The 21,506-nt window shown below is 46.9% G+C and overlaps 1 pseudogene across 1 annotated transcript in view; it reads left to right on the top strand.

The window, feature by feature from the left end:
• Window positions 1-7,354, top strand: part of LOC309556602 — a 35,260-nt pseudogene extending 27,906 nt beyond the window's left edge. The window contains exon 3 of the transcript in view: window positions 7,308-7,354. The product of the transcript in view is annotated as an uncharacterized misc_RNA (transcript). The remainder of the gene's footprint in view (window positions 1-7,307) is intronic.
• The last annotated feature ends 14,152 nt before the right edge of the window (window positions 7,355-21,506 follow it).

Genomic DNA, 21,506 nt, shown 5'->3' with positions numbered 1-21,506 from the left:
TGTAGGGGGGGGTCAGTGAAGGTGTCAGTGTAGGGGGGTCAGTGAATGTGTCAGTGTAGGGGGGGTCAGTGAAGGTGTCAGTGTAGGGGGGGGTCAATGAAGGTGTCAGTGTAGGGGGGGTCAGTGTAAGGGGGTGTCAGTGTAAGGGGGGGCAGTGTAGGTGTCAGTGCATGGGGGTGTCAGTGTAGTTGTCAGTGAAGGTGTCAGTGTAGGGGATGTCAGTGTAAGGGGGGGGGGGGTCAGTGTAGTTGTCAGTGTAGGGGGTGTTAGTGTATGGGAGGGTATGTGTCAGTGTATGGGGGGGAGTCAATATAGGGGTGGTCAGTGTAGGGGGGGTCAGTGTAGGTGTTAGTGTAGTGGTCAGTGTATGGGGGGGGGCAGTGTAGGGGGTCAATGTATGTGGGAATGTAGGGGGGGCAGAGTAGGTGTCAGTGTAGTGGGGTTAGTGAAGGTGTCAGTGTAGGGGGGGGGTCAGTGAAGGTGTCAGTGTAGGGGGGTCACTGGTCAGTGAAGGTGTCAGTGTAGGGGGGGGGGGTCAGTGAAGGTGTCAGTGTAGGGGGGGGGGTCAGTGAAGGTGTCAGTGTAGGGGGGTCAGTGAAGTTGTCAGTGTATGGGGGGGTCAGTGAAGGTGTCAGTGTAGGGGGGGTCAGTGAAGGTGTCAGTGTAGGGGGGGTCAGTGAAGGTGTCAGTGTAGGGGGGTCAGTGAATGTGTCAGTGTAGGGGGGGTCAGTGAAGGTGTCAGTGTAGGGGGGGGTCAATGAAGGTGTCAGTGTAGGGGGGGTCAGTGTAAGGGGGTGTCAGTGTAAGGGGGGGCAGTGTAGGTGTCAATGCATGGGGGTGTCAGTGTAGTTGTCAGTGAAGGTGTCAGTGTAGGGGATGTCAGTGTAAGGGGGGGGGGGTCAGTGTAGTTGTCAGTGTAGGGGGTGTTAGTGTATGGGAGGGTATGTGTCAGTGTATGGGGGGGAGTCAATATAGGGGTGGTCAGTGTAGGGGGGGTCAGTGTAGGTGTTAGTGTAGTGGTCAGTGTATGGGGGGGGCAGTGTAGGGGGTCAATGTATGTGGGAATGTAGGGGGGGCAGAGTAGGTGTCAGTGTAGGAGGGGTCAGTGTAGGGGGTCAGAGTAGGTCTCAGTGTTTGTGGGAATGTAGGGTGGTCAGTGTAGGTGTCAGTATGGTAATCAGGTAGGTCTGTGTAGTGGTCAGTGTAGGTGTCAGTGTAATGGTCTTGTAGGTTTGTGTGGGGGGCGCAAATTACTTACCTTGCCCCGGGCGCTGACAACCCACGCTACGCCACTGTGTAGAGGATTAGGGAGGGCTCCCGTCTCCGGAAAATTACCTCCTCTTCCCATTGTCCAAGAAGTATATTTGCTGCACTGGGTGCATATTTTGCGCCCATCGCTAGGCCCTTGATTTGGTTGTAGCAACAACCGTCATGCCAAAAATAGTTGTTGCTCATAGCCAAATCAAGGGCGTCACATATAAACTTTTTTTGGGCAGGTTTTATTTTTGTTTTAGCATTTAAAGCCGCTATAGTGGTGTCTATCGCATCCTTTTGCTTCAGGCTAGTATACAATGACTCAACGTCAATTGTAACTAGGAATGTTTCCGATTGCACCTCTATATCTTCCAATATATTAATCAGGGGTTTACTGTCTCTCAAATGAGATGGATAGAGAGGCACCACTGGCTGTAGGAAGTGGTCCACATATTCTCCAACCCGTGAAAAGAGAGATCCAATCCCACTAATTATTGGCCTGCCCGGTGGTTTTGTTTTATTTTTGTGAATTTTTGGCAGTTGATATATCGTAGGAAGTTTGGGGGCATTGGGTACGAGATATTTTGCCTCCTTTTTGCTAGGTATTCCTTGATCTTTGGCCTTCTTAACCAGTTTTTCTCATTTCAATTTTAATTTTGAGGTGGGGTTTTGTCGCAATTTTTGATAGGTAACCTGGTCTCCCACAAGTCTATCAAGTTCCTGTTTGTAGTCACATTTATTGAGAACCACAATACCTCCACCTTTGTCTGCTCCCCTAATCACAATATTTTTCCGTTGTTCTAATTCTTTCAGTCCTTTATGTAGATTATCCTTGTTTGGATGTCTGTTTGTTTTCAGTTTACGTACATCATCCTCAACCATATTTTTAAAAACCTCTAGACAGTGATTAGAGGCTTTGGGGGGGTTGAAGATAGATCGGTTTCTCAGTCCACTGTCCTGATATTCTGTAGTAGTATTATTTTGACTCATAGGTTTTTCCAGGAAATGTTTTTTTATTTTAAGTTTCCTGATATATTTCTCTATATCAATGAACGTATTGAACTTGTCAACACCCTTATCTGGGGCAAACTTTAAGCTCAATTCCAATATTTTTAACTCATCAGGGGTGAATTGGACGTCACTTAAATTGAAAATCCCCGCACCTAGGACTCTCTTTTCCTTTTGCTTCTTTCGTCTGCCTCTACATCCCCTTCTCTGTTTTCTACCCTTCCTGGTGGAGGGCCATTCCTGTGTGGGGTATCCCTCTGTTGATATTGGGGATAAGTATCCCCTTCCCATTGTTGCCAATGGTTCTCTTGGGGCCAGGGTTGGTGGGGTCTCCCCCAATATTGGTGACCTCCACGGTGCCACGGTTGGCCTCTCCTTTTATGGATAGTGTAGGACCCACTGATAATGGGGTACTTTGACGCACTGGTGGGCTTGAGCACGATATGGCCATATGGTGGGACTAAATCCCGATTTTTATTTATGGATTGTCTCCATATTTGATAGTCATTTCTTTTGCATGTGTGCGCTATTCTTTTTTAATATACATGTCGCTTGGTCCATAGCTGCACCGGCTTTAGATATACATGTTCAGGGTTTGCTCCCCCAATTTTTTGCTTGTTTATTATGTAGTTGGCAAGTATGCACCTTTCCCTTGCAGCCAGAACTAAGTGAGCTACATTGGCTCACTCCGCGGCCCCCCTACTTCATCTCCCTAGCGGTATTCCCGAGTGTGGCTCGAGGTTCATTTTTTAGTACCAAAAGCTGTAACCACGAGCCACACTAGAGATTACCCCAGAATGTTACTCACCTTCCCTGCCATCCCCTGCCATCCTCCCGCTGTCCTTCGCCGCCATCCTCCCACCATCCTCCCGCTGTCCTTCCCCGCCATCCTCCCGCCATCCTCCCCCGCCGTCCTCCCGCCATCCTCCCCCGCCATCCTCCCGCTGTCCTTCCCTGCCGTCCTCCCACTGTCCTTCCCCGCCGTCCTCCCACTGTCCTTCCCCGCCATCCTCCCGCTGTCCTTCCCCGCCATCCTCCCGCTGTCCTTCCCCGCCTTCCTCCCGCTGTCCTTCCCCGCTGTCCTCCGGCTGTCCTTCCCCGCCGTCCTCCCACTGTCCTTCCCCGCCGTCCTCCGGCTGTCCTTCCCCGCCGTCCTCCCGCTGTCCTTCCCCGCCGTCCTCCGGCTGTCCTTCCCTGCCATCCTCCCGCTGTCTTTCCCTGCCGTCCTTCCGCTGTCCTTCCCTGCTGTCCTCCCGCTGTGTGCTTGGCCGATGCCGGTACCTGTCTTCCGGTTCCCTTCCCTGTGAGTGTTGTGACGCGGGGGGGGTGGGGCGGTTGGAACCGGCGGCAAATTCAAAAATGTAAATACACCAAATGAGATGATAGAAAGCTGTGATCGGTAACAGATTACACTGTATCATCCCATTTCACCACAGGATTTCACCTGGTGACTTTTCCAGTGCCCTGCCTGTGCTTTTCCAGTTCTTTGTGTCTGGAAAATAGAGAACGACCATGGCGTCCACAAAAGCGCTTTTAGACGAACTGGAAAACAGCGACAGCAAAACGGAGTTACTTGAAGAACTGAGCTATAGCGATTGGTGGGAAAATTGGTCATCAGGTACGGAAAGTGAGGACAGCGACGATTCTGATGTCTCTTTCTGGCACATCGCTTGTGGAATTTGCGAAGTTTATCAAATGATTCTTCAGAATTTCCAACCGAGCGATGTGCCAGAAAGAGACATCAGAATCCTCACTGTCCTCACTTTCCGTACCTGATGACAAATTTTCCCACCAATCGCTATCGCTCAATTCTTCAAGTAAATCCGTTTCGCTGTAGCTGTTTTCCAGTTCGTCTAAAAGTGTTTTGCGCAAAAAGAATGCTTTTTGGACACCATGGTCTTTCTCTAATTTCCAGGCACAAAGAACTGGAAAAGCACAGGCAGGGCACTGGAAAAGTCACCAGGTGAAATACTGTGGTGAAATGGGATGATACAGTGTAATCCGTTAGTATCACAGCTTTCTATCATCTCATTTGGTGTATTTACATTTTTGAAATTGCCGCCAATTCCACCCCCTGCATTCGCAGGGAAGGTAACCGGAAGACAGGTGCCGGCATCTGCAGAGCACAGAGCGGGAGGACAGCGGGGGAGGACGGCGGGGGAGGACAGTGGGGGAGGAACGCGGGGGAGGACAGGGGGAGGACGGCGGGGGAGGATGGCGTGGGAGGATGGCGGGGGAGAATGGTGGGGGAGGACTGCGGGAGAGGACAGGGGGAGGACAGCGTGAGGACGGCAGGGGAGGATGGCAGGGGAAGACGGTGGGGGAGGACAGCGGGAGGACGGATGTGAGAGGACGGTGGGGGAGGACGGCGGGGGAGAATGGTGGGGGAGGATGGCGGGGGAGGACAGCGGGAAGATGGCGGGGGATCGCAGGGGAAGGTGAGTTTTAAAATGTACAGAACAGATTTCTGTGCAAAATAATGGTACTGCTTTCAGCACCTAAGATCTGAATTTATCAGACCGCCAGGGAGGTTAAGCAGTTGCTGGTTACTACAGCAGGAACAACTTGGTCTTGTAGGTTGGGGCCCAGGCAGCCGGGCCCTCAGGTCACATGGGCCCTCTTACATGTGTATGGGCTGTCCCCCCCTGATGGCTGTCCTGATTAGAAGAGACTGAGAGCCGTCCTTTACAGCCCATCCTCTGTGCTAGGAGCGCACGCTGAGCACAGAAACCTCCGTTGTCCATGAATGCAGTGGCATGTAAGTGTTAAAGTCCACCCTCTTTACTGCCGTCCATAGGCGTTATGTAGACAGCAAGAGGTTAAAACACTATTTAAAAATCATTAGGATGAATCCATGAATGCTGTCATCAGAAATGTAATAACTATATCCTCTTTGAAGAAATCTACCATATTGTAAACTCTCTGTCACATTCCTGCCTGGATGCGGCAGCACGTGATACAAATGTTTCTTTTAAAAGATCGGAATTGCAACAGATGCGTTAAACAGTGCCTCTTTATGATAAAATGCGTGGTACTGGCTGCAGTGTGTGTTAACTGCTTAGTTGGCCTACCCCAGTAGCAACCAACCTCAGTCCACTGGTGCTTAGACTGTAGTCCCAGAGCTTACATGTCATATATGAGGCTGACCTACAGAAAGAACAGCCACCAAACTAATTTCGGTAGGCGAATGTGTAGATCAGGGCCGCACCCGGCCCACCAACGCTAAATGTCTGGCCCATCAGTGCACGAGATGAGTTCACGTGCACCCGGCCCGCAGACATTTTCATCACTCTCCTCTTCATTGGACAGTGGCCGGATGAGGACGGGAACAGCTGGAGTTAACTTTTCACATTAAACAGCAGGCGATTGGTTACTGGGTGATCCTAGCAACCAATCACCAGCCTGTTAATGTGAAAAGTTAATTTAAGTAGTTCCCGTCCCCATCCAGCCCTGTGATAATGGCCGATCTCTGCTCTGCTATACACCTGTGTAAGGTAGGAGAGTTCTACCTACACAGATTGTGTGTGTGTGTGTGGGTTGGGGTGCAGGGGGGCAGAGGACACTATGGGGGCACAGAGGACACTACAGTGGGGGAGTGCAGGGGGCACTGCTTTGGGGAGCACAGGGAACTGCTATGGGGGCGGGGGGCAGAGGACACTATGGGAGTGATGTGAAGGGGGACAGAGGACACTGCAATAGGGGGGATCCTATTAGGGACCCCATCACTCCTGGGGTCAGAGACCCCTTTTCCTCTGGGGACAGGGACCTCATCTCTCCTTGGGAAAGGGACTCCTTCTCATCTGAGGACTGGGACCCCATCTCCCTTAGGGAAGGGGACCTTTTCTCAACTGGGGACAGGCACCCCATCACTCCTGGGGGCAAGGACCCATTCTCACATGGGGACGGGGACCCCATTACTCTGGGGACAGGGACCCCATCACCCCTGGGTACAGGGACCCCTTCTTCCCTGAGGACAGTGATCCCATCACCCCAGGGCACAGGGACCCCATCACCCCTGGGGACAGGGACCCCATCTCCCCTAGAGATGGGGACCCCTTCTCCCCTGGGGACAGGAACCCATTCTCACTTGGGAACAGGGACCCCATCACCCCTGGGGACAGGGACCCCATCACCCCTAGGGACGAGGACCCCATCTCCCTTGGGAACAGGAACCGCATCTCCCCTAAGGGCAGGAACCCCATCTCCAGATGATGCTGGCTGGCAGGGCTGGCGTCAGCCACCCTTTGGATGCCAGGGTGGGGGAGGGGGCAGTAAAATCTGAATCCCCAGCCACATGCTCCCTCAGGGGGAACTGGCTTTGTATTAGTGAAGCACCTTAAAGTGAGGTAAACCTGTACTGTTATTATTACTATGCTAAGATTATTATTATCTTCATTTATTAGCAGGCAAATGTGGCTCTCCATGCATTCACATACATTGAATCTGCCCTTAGGTGGAAAAAGGTTGCTGACCCCTGGTGTAGATCATTGTTCTCTACTTTAGGATTAACTTGAACTTTGTTTAGAACAATCATTTTTGTCAAAACTAGCTCATGGCCGATGGTAACGTCTGAGGGAGGGTGTTGGCATCATTCCAAGTTTGGCCACTATGTGGTGCCCTCTCCTATAGGTAAATAGTAGGTTACGTTGGAGAGTGGGAAGAGTTTGGGCAGAGAGTCAAGAGGACAGGAGTAGGTCTCCGAAGATGGCCCCCCTGGGACTTGGTGGGGCCCTTTTTCTTCACAGAAGTACTGATGTAGTGATTGGTATTCTCCCAGCTGGGAAACACCCGGATAGGTTCTGGTTTCCTGGATAGGTGGAAGTTAAGGACAGGACATGGAGTACCCAACCCGGGAAAGTGCCAACAACTGCTTTACTTACTTTAATTACTTTAATCTGTGAAAGCTGAGCTATAAAAATCTATCGGACTCGCCTCTTCTTTCTACTAATGGACTATCCTTGGAACTGGTAGCTAACTCAGCCAGGGAGGATGCAGGGTGAAGTGTTGGGTGTGGTGGTGAATGTGTGCTATTTTTCTCTTTCTAGGAACAGTGATTCATTCCGACATGAAATCAGGGCAAGAGGCCTGTTAGTGGAATAAAACAATATTCCTACGTTCTGATGGCCTTGCCTACCGACTTTCATAGCTAATTGCAGTCATGGAAATCACTACAAACTTTCCAGGCACAAAGCCTCTTCTTCTGTCTGATTACTGTGCATGCAATATGATTCACGTTTGGTGGTTTTCTCTGCTCCTGATTATAATTTATTGGTGAAGTTATTTACCTAATTGTCTTAATTTCAGCAATGATTCAGAGAAAGGGATGAGAGTTCTGGGTGGGGGTAGGTGGTGTGATGAGCTGACGATGACGAAGGAGAATTGCCACAAGACAAAGATACAGCAAAGAGAAAGATGGGAATGTTAAAGGTGATTGGGGCATCAGTCTGTCTATTGATGGTGGAGGCGTTTAAACCATTATGGCTGCAGATGGCAACTGATAAACCATCACAAATGAAGCTGGTGACTGATAGGCCACCACCGCCATTGATAGTGATGGAAAAATCACTACAGATGAAGACAGTGATGGATAAACTAACGCAACTGAAGATGGTGACAAATAAACACCACAACTGAAGACGATGAATATGGAGATGCTGATTTCATTTTCCAGCAGGACTTGGCACCTGCCCACACTGCCAAATCTGCCAATAACTGGTCAGATGATCATGGTATCACTGTGCTTGATTCAGTAAATAATATGTGTTGCACTAAATCAAACAAAGTGCATATGAAAAATATTAAAGATATTCAATCTCAAAATATTGCAACAAAAGTCCATGTGATTAAATACGTGACATGAATATTGAATAAGTCCTTTCGGAAATAACGTATATAAAAATCCACGTGTATATAAAGTGCTGTGATCTCTAGATAAAGGACTCCTCCAACACAAAGGTGACCAAAACTTCTCAGTGACCATGAGAAAATCCACCACCAGAAGTGCAAGCCTCTCACCTTAATGTCTGACCCAGGTGCCACCCAGGGTCAGACAAAGCAGTCCCTTAACAGGGGTAATCAGTTATCAGCAACAAGGTATGAGCAAGAGGGTCCAGGATCAGCACAGCTCATCCATCCATATCACAGGGAATAAGTAGTGTTTGATATAGAAAAAATTAACAAGGTACCGACATCCCAATTGAATATAAACAATATAAGTAGGGAAGAAACCCTACACAAAAAACTGGAAAGTGGCTCCAGTTGTCAGAGCCAAAAACCAAAAAAAGGGGGGGGGGAAGGAAAGGGAAAAGAAACAAAAGAAATATAGGGATGAAAGAAATGGGATGAGTGAAGGGGATATAGAAAAAGAGAGAAAGAAATGCAAGGGGGAAAAAAGAGGAGAGAGAGAGGGGGGAGGAAAAAAGGGGAGAGACAAGGGCAAAGGAACAGTTGGAGTGATGGGACAAGACGAAAAGGGACTGAACAAGAAAAGATGGAGGGCTGGTGGGATTTTAGAGGTACCATAAAACAAGAGATACTAGGGTGGTATTAAAACACGCAACCAACACGACAACATTAAAGCCCAAGTCTGAAAAGTTTCCAGACTTGGCTACCAACCCCAATATTTGGGCTTTTGTCCAGAGAGTGTCACAGGAATTAAAAAATACCACCTGGCCCTCCACGCTCAAGAATTTAACATCTGAACAGACATCAGCTTTGAAACAACTCCAGACCAACAAAGACATTCTGATTAAACCCTCAGATAAGGGTGGAAACATCGTTGTCATGTCTCCCCTTCAATACGAAACTATGTGTCTTGAAGTCCTGGGCAATCGAGATTGCTATCACCCTATCTCTCCCGATAGCATCCAGGACTTCATTCAGGAATTTAAGTCCCTGTGTATGGGTGCCTTCACTGAGGGCCTCATAGACAGGGACACATACAATTTCCTAAATGTGAAACACCCTAAGATCCCGACCTTCTACACCTTGCCCAAGGTGCATAAAAACCTTGAGCATCCCCCTGGCAGACCTATTGTTTCTGGAAACCAATCCCTCACTGAAAATGCCAGCAAGTATGTGGATTCCTTCTTATTACCACATGTATTAAGACTTCCTTCTTACATCCGGGATACAACAGACCTGTTAAGGCATTTGGAAGAGATTCAAGTCCCTCCGGATGCTCTGCTCGTTGCCATAGATATTGAGGCTCTGTACTCAAGTATCCCGCACGACCAGGGCATCCGGATGGCTGAATCCTTCCTTAAAGAAAAAGACCATAATACCTGGCCTCTAATGTAATTTGTTCTCCAACTCTTGAGGTTCATACTCACCAGAAATTATTTCACCTTTCTGGATCAAACATATCTACAAATTCAGGGGGTTGCGATGGGCACTTGCTGCACACCCTCCTATGCCAATTTATATCTGGGCGCCTGGGAAAGGCTGATTTTTGCAGTTGAAGAAATGGATAGATGGTTACCATTTATATTAATCTGGCATAGATTCATTGACGACTTGCTCGTTATCTGGACGGGAACTCAGGAGGATCTTATGCTATTTCTATCAGCTCTGAATTCAAACAATTTGAATTTAAAATTTACACACACCATCCATAAATATGAAATACCATTTCTGGATCTCAAAATCAGCCTCCAAGCAGATGGATCAATTGACATTGACTTGTACCGCAAGCCTAGTGCGGGCAATACGTCCTTTGCGCAGCGAGTGCCCATCCCACCCCCCTGATAAATAGCATCCCGTATGCTCAGTATTTAAGGCTCCGCAGGAACTGCTCCACGGATGATAACTTTAAAGTACAAGCCAAACAGCTACAGGAGAGTTTACTTGTGAGGGGTTATTCCAGAAAATTATTGAGGAAAGCATATAATCGAGCTACCGCACGATCAAGAGCGGAATTGCTCTATAAAACCAAAACGGATAATACCAATCAAATTGTTAGGTTTATTACCACATGCACATGATAACATTCTACGTAAGATCCTAAATAGACACTGGCCCATCCTTACACAGGATTACACCTTGGGCAAGTATCTAGGTGCCAAACCAAATTTGGTATTTAGACGTGCCATCTCTTTTAAAGATTGTCTCATTAAGAGCCATTACCAACCTAATAGTGCCCCACAACATTTTAAAATGGGCACCTATCAATGTGGATCTTGCGATAAATGCCCCTGGGTCCTAGTCGGACCCAGAGTTCATTTACCGAATGGTAAGTGGTTTAAACCCAAACACTATGCTGATTGTAACACGCAAGGTATTGTCTACCTTATGACCTGTCATTGTGGGGCTTTTTATGTTGGCAAAATGATCCGAAAGCTAAGCCAACGCATTGGGGATCACATTTACCATTCTGATGGCGGGACCATTCAGACTAGTGTTACTAGGCATATAGGCCTACATCATGGCTATGAAAACAAAGTTGTGAGATTCACGGTGTTGGATGTTATTGCCCCAGACCCCCGTGGGGGGAACTGGGACAAACGAATCCTACAGAAAGAAACTTATTGGATTGAGTCTTTGGATGCAACCAAGCCCCCTGGAATAAATGAGGTACTAACCTACAAGCCCTTTTTGGGTTAAGATCCCTTTTTGGGACCAAATCCCTCAGCCCAGGGTCCCTCCATTATATGTTTCTGAATTGAATCCTTGACATGCAACTGGAGAGATTCTTGTCCCCTGTGCCCAAACCCAGGGATTACCCGGCACCCGTGTGCAGGGATGATCTTGGGAGAATTAATGTAAATTCTTACCTCACAACCGCATAAAATGCGCTTGTGGTTTTTTTGAAGATTGCCTCCTCATTGATACTTCTAATATGTATGCTTTGTTTTTCATTCATACAAGTATCTAGGTCAGATCTCTTTTCGGATGATCCATGGGAATCCATCCACCCATTGGACCCTATATGAAGTACCGTATATGTAATTAGGTGGTGATTGTGGTTTTCTTCTCCTCTTCTTCTTAGGACACATCACCACCGTATAATATATGTATTAAATCGCATATATTTTTTTCAGTGTTTACATAGGTGTATTTGTTTATCGTTGTTTGTAATTTTTGTAACTGTATTAAGTTCATGATGATGTTCAAGGTCTTGTATGCTTGTGGCTCCTTTCCCTGTTCTTTATGTGACTCTAGAGTCCCTGTGACTCTATCCAGACCGTCCCCGCCTTGCCCCCCCCCGGGGGGAAGGGTTGGAATTGTGTCCCCTGTAGTCTCCCACGGATGTTGCGCGCGCAGTTGAGCATCTGACCCGCGCCCGAGGCGCACGTCGATGACGTGCACTGGGCGTGGGGTTTAGGGAGCATTTAGGCGGGCTCCATAGCAGCATTGACGAGAGATAGCCTCACTCCTCATTATGGATACTTCTTGGTAAGCACCGGCTGGGATTATGCTCCTTATGCCTTTACGCTATTACAACTAAGCCTGTCCCTCTGTTACCCTAACCTTCATTTTTTGTTCTCCAACTAGACATACTTCCCAATATATTTCTGTTTGGATACCACACTTATCCGTTACGGGCTTGCCCGGGGACTGGCTTGTTGCCTGCCCACCCGGTGTCAACGCTATATAGCTGAAACTGCTCTAATATCCGGCCTCTCAGGATTGCCCATTTTTCAACAGATGAGGTAGCGTTTTTGTTGTTTTTTGTCTCCCCTTTTGGTGAGATCTTGCCTGTGGCCCTATGGTTATTATATTATATTATATCATATATTCCCTTCATTTTCTGCTCTATAGATAGGAACCTCTGGTCCCTCTTCAGGTAGTCCCTTAACAGGGCATAAAACCTCTTCTGCTGTTTTTACTGTGTGCTATTTGATGAACAGTATATGTTCAGGTAATAACCATAAGTGTAGAATTTTCTCTTTCTATCCCTTTTTGGGTGTTTTTGCTCCCTCTCTAACTCACTGACCTCATTTGGTACACTCTTTGAATGTCCCTTGGGTCACTGACTTTTTGCTCTTTGGTGTCCCTTCCCTGTTTTCCCTCCACATCCGTGGGTGAGGCGTATGTGGGGGGGCATGCCTGCCCCCTCTGGGTGAGTTTCCGGGTGACGGGTCTGGATATGATGTACGGTGTTTGTACAGGGATGCCACATGTGCATGTTTGACCGTTGTTTACAGCTATGTACAGTTATGTTCTTAATTTGATGTTTGTCATCTATATCATTCAGGTCAATTAAGGCTCAAAATGCATACTATGATATAGACCCCTGAAGAAGCGGCCCTCCATAGGCTGCGAAACATGTCGGGTTAATCTCCGATGAATTCTGACATCGGACGAGTTATACATTATTTTTTGCCTAATTTTGAACCTTTGTACTGTACAACTGTTTGTCCTATCTACATATGTGTTTTTCTACACTTGTTTTTAATGTGTAAAACAATAAATATGTTTTTATCATAGTTGTTATCTCTTGTTTTATGGTACCTCTAAAATCCCACCAGCCCTCCATCTTTTCTTGTTTAGTCTCTTTTCGTCTTGTCCCATCACTCCAACTGTTCCTTTGCCCTTGTTTCTCCCCTTTTTTTCTCCTCCCTCTCTCTCTCCTCTTTTTTCCCCCTTGCATTTCTTTCTCTCTTTTTCTATATCCCCTTCACTCCTCCCATTTCTTTCACCCCTATATTTCTTTTGTTTCTTTTCCCTTTCCTTTCCCCCCCCCCTCTTTTTGGTTTTTGGCTCTGACACCTGGAGCCACTTTCCAGTTTTTTGTGTAGGGTTTCTTCCCTACTTATATTGTTCATATCACAGGGCCATAGATGAAAAAAAGGGGAACAAAGCAAAGAAATCTAATGCTCTCTGTATAGCATGATTAGGCAGAAGTTTAATTGAAAATCAGGGTACTCACAAAACGCTGTAGTATACAAATGCGGTACAGCAATGTTTCCATGAGAAGTTTTGGTCACCTTTGTGTTGGAGGAGTCTTTTATCTAGAGATCACAGCACTTTATATACACGTGGATTTTTATATATGTTATTTCCGAAAGGACGTATTCAATATTCACGTCAGGTGTTTAATCACATGGACTTTTGTTGCAATATTTTGAGATTGAATATTTTTAATATTTTTCATATGCACTTTGTTTGATTTAGCGCAACACATATTATTTACTGAATCATTTATTTGTGTAGTGGGATCACATTTAGTGTTTGCAGCTGATCAAATTTTTTTAGGTTTCTTACTGCGCTGATAGTTTTTCACATTTTTGCACTGTGCTTGATTGGCCAGCAAACTTGCCTGACCTAAACCCCACAGAGAATCTGTGGGGTATTGTCAAGAGGAAGATGAGAGACACCAGACCCAGCAATGCAGAGGAGCTGAAGGCCGCTATCAAAGCAACCTGGGCTTCCATAATACCTCAGCAGTGCCACAGGCTGATCGCCTCCATGCCACGCCGTATTTATGCAGTAATTTATGCAAAAGGAGCCCCGACCAGTGGCGGCTCGTCCATTGGGTTCACAGGAGCTCTGCCCCCCCCCCCCCTATCCATGCCTCCGGCCCCCTAATCTACATGCAGGGCGCTGGACGCATGGATTCCAATAAGGTTTTTATTTTGAAGCACATGATTAGAGCCAGAGGCTCTAATAGGCTTCAAAAAAGGGTGGGCTCGGGGTGCAGAGCAGTGCACCCTGAGCCCGCCCAGTTGTGTGACAATAGCGAATGAATATTCACTATTATCACACTGATTCTCCTCCCAACCAATCAGGAAGCGGGTCCTGAGAAATATCCAGATCCTTATTTGAGCATGCAGCATGGCTATCCAGGAAAAGAGTGGGGGCCACAATGCGAAACCATACCACATGTCCCCCTGGCAAAGCACCATGTCTCCATGTTAATGAGGGCCTTTTTTCCACAACTCTGGCCTCTTTTTGTTGCAGGGATGGTAGGTGGAAAGCTTAGTGGAATCTGGAAGACTCCTTTAACCACTTGCCGACTGCCGCACGACTATTTACGTCGGCAGTCAGCCCCTCACAGGCAGAGTGACCTAGTACTACGTCGCTAGCCTGTAAGGGTGTGGGGAGCGAGTGCGCGCCGCCGGAGGCGCGCTCCCGCTCTCACGCGGTCGCGGACCCCCCGCGCGTGTGCCCGGCAGACCCGATGTCCGCCGGGCACTCGCGATCCTCCGTGACAGCGGGAGAAAGGCAGGCGGCTAGTGTAAACAAAGCCGCCTGTCAGTTCTCCCTGTGTAAGAATGATGATCAAACGGTTCTACTATGTAGGACCGTTGATCACTGTTCTTACACACACAGCCACAGCCAATCACAGTTAGAAGCACGCCCCTAGGACACACTTAACCCCTCCCTCTCTAATACAGTTAACTCCTTCACTGCCAGTGTCATTATTACAGTAACAGTGCATATTTATAGCACTGATTACTGTAGTAATGTCACTGGTACCCCCAAAAGTGTCAAAAATGTCAGTCAAGGGTCCGATCTGTCCGCCCGAATGTCGCAGTCCCGCAAAGAAAAATCGCAGATCGCCGCCATTACATGTTAAAAAAAAACCAACAAAAATGACAGAAATCTTTCCCTTTGTTAGTAAACACAATAACTTTTGCGCAAACTAATCAAAATACGCTTTTTGCGATTTTTTTTTTTACCAAACATATGGTAAAAAAAAAAAAAATTGGCCTAAAATGTTAAAAAATTTTGATTTTTACATTTTTTTGGGGGGAATTTCATATAAAAAAAATGTGAAAAATATTGTTATTTTTGCAAAATTGACGCTCTTTTTTTGTTTATAGCGCGTGATCAAAAAATCGCACAGGTGATCAAATACCACCAAAAGAAAGCTCTGTTTGTGGGAAAAAAAGGACGCCAAATTAGTTTAGGTACAGCGTTGCACGACCGCGCAATTGTCCGTTAAAGTCACGCAGTGCCGAATCGCAAAATAGACCCTGGTCAGGAAGGGGGTAAAATCTTCCGGGGCTTAAGTGGTTAACAATAAGGGGAAGGTCAGATAGGTTCCCCACATGTGAATGTCTTAGAGGGCCCACATTGTATTATTCATCAACGGTCAAATCATCCAGAGATGTAGATCCACATCAACCACGATTCACGACTCCCTCCAATCTGCTCAAAGAACAAAAATCCCACTGACCAATGGACACGTCCCATCCGGTCACTGACTTGCGCCAAATGATATCTCCTGGGTCACCGCTGTTTCCTGGGTGATGTCATTGACAAAATATGGCTGCAACAAAATTTGGTCAACGTCATTGCCCAAATATGGTCATACTATTCCTGTCCCATTGTTTACATGGCCAGAGATTCCCAATCAGTAAATGAATGGGGCTGAGTGATGTAACTAGTTGCAAAGAACGCGGCGGGTGCTGACACCCACTGCTTCCTCAGCCTCCATTGACATATAAGAAGCTTTCATATAAAGCATAGTAAAAGCTCCTGCGGCAGGGATTTCCTCTTACTTGACCTCCAGTTCTACACAGACTTTTGAGAAAAACAAAAAGCCAATCACATCAACAGGATAATGCACAAAAAAAAAACAAAAAAAAAAAAACACAGATCAGTTCCAGTTTACCATGTTTGCAAGGAAAAAACAAAATCATTTTTTATATATTTTTAGAAAATCAAAATGGCTGAAGATTACACTGGAATCGGATTCTTAATAATAAAGAAGGCAAAATGTAACCACTATGTATACTGTTTTCGTGACAATGCAGTTTCCTTTTCTAATACAAACGTTTTTATTGAGCTTTGTAAACAAGAAAAGCCAAAAACAAAACCAAAGTATGACATATCAGAACAGTACCAGTACAAATTATTCCGAACAAGTGTTAAAGATCGCACGTGGTAATGTAGAAAATATACAGCATACAGAGTTATGTAAGGCAGCAGTGTCACATTCTATATAACCAAGGACATAGTCAAGTGTCCGTAGAGGATAAAAAAGAATAATACATATCAAAGTCCCAGCTGTAAAGAAGGGCATGGAGATCGTTGTTGCATTAAATGCGCCATAGCATATTAGTTTTTAGTGCCCGTCCAAACCAATTTTCATATATGCATACTTCGGGAAAACTAACAATAACAACATTAACAAATTGTTCCTGAGAAATTAGTTATTGTCAGGGGTAGGACCCCCAAGTAGACCACCAAGTGCTGAGAGAAGGCAACCCAATGAAGCTTACAACTCGATCAGCCCGTAGACCAACTCTCCCATTTTTTATGAAAGATATGCATAGTGTCATACAAAGTGTGATAAACCCTTTCCATACTTCTGATCGCCTCCATTCTCGACAATACCCGAGTCCAAGGGACTGTCCCCGACCGCCAGTTAAGGGCCACCGCCCACAGCACAGAGCAACATAGTGTGTGTGCTAATCTCTGAGTTGGTGCAGAGGCACCAGGGATTTTAGCAAATAATAGTCCCATCTAGGGGGTAATAGAAATTCTTGAGGTCAGCATTTGAGAGATCACGTCTGATACCCTGTTCCACACTGTAGATAGTCTGCCGCATTCCCAAAAGGTGTGGAGTATGGTGCCCGGAGCATCACAGCCACGAAAGCAGCGGTCGGAGACCCCCTGGTAAAACCTGTGGACTCTGTCAGGAGTAAAGTACCACCTAGTGTGGAGCTTCACCACTGTATCCTTCACTGACATAGATTTAGTGCATTTATGCATATTCTGTAGCATGGACGACCACGACTCTACTGATAGTTCCACCCCGAGATCAGCCTCCCACGCCAGCATGGCCCGAGACTTGTCTGGTAGATGGAGGCCATTGAGGTAACCATAAAGTCTCGAGATCACCCCTCTGTCTCTAGAAGAGGTACGGCAGATGGATTCAAAAAGGGAAGATTCAAGGCGGCCCGTCAAAGGGCCCTGAGAGCCATAAAAATCTCTGATTTGAAGGAATTTATGGAATTCAGAATCAGGGACTTGATATCTGTTCTTAAGACCTTCAAAAGAGTAAAAAGAGTTGTCTCGGAACAAGGCGTGGAGGGCGGTCAAGGAGTGCTGCACCCACCAGTTATAGGTGTCAGGAGACGTGAACGCTGGCGCAAAGCTTTTATTACCTACAAAGGACAGTAATGGAGGTCTAGAGGAGCGCAACTGGTACCTGTCATGACAGGCGGACCAAAGCTTTAGGGTATGCCACACTATACTATTGAGCTGTTTGACGTCCCGAGGATGCGACATGGAGGACCAGAGTAGGCCCTGGAGGTTGAAGGGGTGAACAGATTCATTCTCGAACCTCAGCCAAGGTGGCAGTGGGGCTCCGGCATGCCAATGTGCGGTCTGGGCCAGCCTAGCAGCCAAGTAATAATGCCACAGGCTAGGAACCCCTAGCCCCCCCCCGAGAGAGAGGCCTATACACCGTGGGCTTCCCGCACCTGGGTCTCTTACCTTTCCATATGAATCTGTTCAGCTCCCTCTGTATGTCCTCTACATCCCCTCTCCGGAGCGCAACCGGCAGGGCACGGAAGAGATATAACAGTTTTGGCAATATAGACATTTTAACTGCCACTATCCTTCCCATAAAAGAGATTGGGAAAGAGTGCCAGAGGGATAACCATTGTCTCACTTTGGTAAAAGCCTGAGGGTAGTTAACGCTATACATGGCCAGCAAGGATGGAGCAAGACGTACCCCTAGATACTGCAGGGACTGTGTCGAAACTGGAAAACAAAATGTGGCTGTGATAGTATCCATCAATTCTTGAGGGATGTTCACTGAGAGGGCTGAACATTTAGAGAGGTTGACACTCAAGCCCGAAACCCTCTCAAAATCCTTCAATACCTGCACCAAGTTAGGGAGAGAGACCAAAGGGTCCGGCAGGTGTCAGGAGACGTGAACGCTGGCGCAAAGCTTTTATTACCTACAAAGGACAGTAATGGAGGTCTAGAGGAGCGCAACTGGTACCTGTCATGACAGGCGGACCAAAGCTTTAGGGTATGCCACACTATACTATTGAGCTGTTTGACGTCCCGAGGATGCGACATGGAGGACCAGAGTAGGCCCTGGAGGTTGAAGGGGCGAACAGATTCATTCTCGAACCTCAGCCAAGGTGGCAGTGGGGCTCCGGCATGCCATTGTGCGGTCTGGGCCAGCCTAGCAGCCAAGTAATAATGCCACAGGCTAGGAACCCCTAGCCCCCCCCCCCCCGAGAGAGAGGCCTATACACCGTGGGCTTCCCGCACCTGGGTCTCTTACCTTTCCATATGAATCTGTTCACCTCCCTCTGTATGTCCTCTACATCCCCTCTCCGGAGCGCAAGCGGCAGGGCACGGAAGAGATATAACAGTTTTGGCAATATAGACATTTTAACTGCCACTATCCTTCCCATAAAAGAGATTGGGAAAGAGTGCCAGAGGGATAACCATTGTCTCACTTTGGTAAAAGCCTGAGGGTAGTTAACGCTATACATGGCCAGCAAGGATGGAGCAAGACGTACCCCTAGATACTGCAGGGACTGTGTCGAAACTGGAAAACCAAATGTGGCTGTGATAGTATCCATCAATTCTTGAGGGATGTTCACTGAGAGGGCTGAACATTTAGAGAGGTTGACACTCAAGCCCGAAACCCTCTCAAAATCCTTCAATACCTGCACCAAGTTAGGGAGAGAGACCAAAGGGTCCGGCAGGAACACCAGCACATCGTCAGCGTATAAGCTAATCTTATGTTCCTCCGAACCCTTCGTGTATCCCTTGATCGCTGGATTACTACATATAGCCCTAGCGAGGGGTTCTATAGCTAGTGCAAAAATTAATGGTGAGAGGGGGCACCCCTGTCTGGTGCCCCTACCTAGAGGGAAGAGGTCCAAGGAGCAACCTGGCAGCTTTATTTTAGTTTGGGGATCCTGGTATAGGGCCTTAAAGCTATGCACAAAAGCCCCCTGGAAACCAAACTTAGCCAAAATGACGTCCAAATATGGCCAAAGCACACTATCGAATGCCCTATTGATGTCGAGCCCTAAAATCAAGGCCTTGCGGTGGAATAGATCGGCATCCTGAATGATATTCGATGCCAGGCGGATATTGTCTGTTATTTGTCTGGAAGGAAAAAAACCTGTCTGTTCCGGAGCCACCAGGGATGAAATGATAGGTGCTAATCGGGCTGCCAACAGTCTTCCTAAGATCTTAAGATCATTATTAAGGACAGAAATTGACCTATAATTTTGAGGAAGGGAGTGATCCTTATTAGGTTTAGGGATTAAAGTCATGTTGGCATGCAGCATATCCGGGGGAAGCGGGTTACCCTGTAAGATAAAATTAAAAACCCGTGCCAATTTAGGAGATAAGAAGTCTATAAATTTCTTGTAATATGTGGACGTAAAGCCATCTGGGTCTGGAGCTTTTGATGGTTTAAGGGATTTAATCACAGCTGCCACTTCCTCTTCTGTGCATGGGGCATTCAGACTACCAAGCTGCTCCTCAGATAAGACAGGCAAATCCAAGTCATCCAACCATGAATAAGATATATCCGGGTTGTTAACCTCCGGAGGGGAAATTAATTTCTTGTAAAACCGTGAAAAAACACCCAGTACCTCTTTGGGATGTGAGACCAACCTGCCCCCCTCATCTCTTACCTTATATACATGCGCTGGTTGGAGAGATTGGTGGAGCTTCCTGGCGAACATGGCCGAGGCTGTATTACTATGCAAGAGGAACCTAGCTTTTGGCCACTTGAGTGATTTTTCCGTGGCCGAGGACAATATAGAGTCCAGAGCAACTTTCTTTTGGGAGATTTGGTGCAGCACATCCGGTGAGTGGTTTTGGCTATGTAAGTGATATAATCTATGCAGGTCAGAGGTCAATGAGCGGATATCAGCCCGCCTTTTACGCTTGGCCTGGGTGGCTAGCTCAATCAACTTTCCCCTCATTACTGCCTTATGGGCAGTCCATACCATAGGGGGAGATACTTCACCGTTATCGTTAAGGGTAAAGTATTCACGGAAGTGTTCAGCAACTGTGGTGAATGTCTCTAGGCTAGCAAAGATAGAGTCATTCATTCTCCAGTTGGACGCGGAAAATGGGAGGCCCACATGATCAGTAGTAAAAGACACCATATGGTGGTCAGACCATGGGCATACATGAATACCTGCCGAGGAGGAATTTGCCAATAGAACCGGAGTGCTGAACACATAGTCCAACCTGGCATAGCTGTCATGTGGGTGCGAGTAGTGGGTATACTCCCTCACCCCCACATTTAGAGCCCTCCAAGTATCTAATAATTGAAAGTCAGATAATGACTTTTGTAAAGCTCGTGGAAAGGCATTGGCCATGCTCACCGATCGGCTCTTGTCCAACATGGGATGTGCCACCAAGTTAAAATCGCCTCCAACCAGGACATGTGCAGAGGAATATCGTTCCAAGACCTGGAAAAAATGGCGAAAAAAAGAACCCTGTGAGACTTTAGGGGCATATAGGTTAGCAATTGTAATTGTCTTACCCTGGATAGTACCCTGTAGTATAATAAACCTGCTATCCGGGTCCCTATACACCGGTTGGACATCAAAGAGTAGAGAGCCACGGACCAGGATCATGACACCCCTAGTCTTGGATGTATATGTGGTGAAGTAGACCTGTTCATACGTTTTATCAAAAAATTTGGGGTGGTTTAAGGCAGAGAAATGAGTCTCCTGTAACATAATGATATCTGCACCTAGGTGCTTATAGGAGCGGAATGCATTTCTCCTCTTCTGAGGGATGTTAAAACCCCTCACATTATGTGAGATTACTCGCAAACCTTATACCTGGATATATAATAGGAGACTGCTACCCCATTGACTATAAGGCACTACAACACCAAGGGAGTCAAAGTAAGGCAAGTGATAGAATATATTATTGGGCCGCGTACCGACCGGGAGTCCCAATGCTAAATCCCTGTCAGCACTCAGTGGTCTACATATAGTAAGGAACATACAGAACAAAAGGGAGAAACTTATTTTCATATAGAAAACAACAAAACAACAAAAAAATAACAAAATGCACAGTTGAAGTCACTGGGGAACTTCGGGGGACAGAAACCCTGGTTCCAAAAGAAGGTCAACTAAGGACTAAACTGTCCTACACTCTTTTAAGGATTTAGTAAACCTGCAGCATCAAGCAGCGTACCGCAGCTTTCCCTGCTGCAAATATCGTGCAGGGAATTCTCGGTAACAACAACAAGGCGGACCTCATGTCACAGATAGGATTGGCAGCAAGGATGGGAAATGTCATTATAATGGGGGACTTTAATTATCCAGATATAGACTGGGCAG

This window comes from Pelophylax lessonae (assembly GCF_965119305.1).
Source record: "Pelophylax lessonae genome assembly, chromosome: 5".
Lineage (NCBI taxonomy): Eukaryota > Metazoa > Chordata > Amphibia > Anura > Ranidae > Pelophylax > Pelophylax lessonae.
This window is presented reverse-complemented; position numbering and strand designations above follow the sequence as displayed.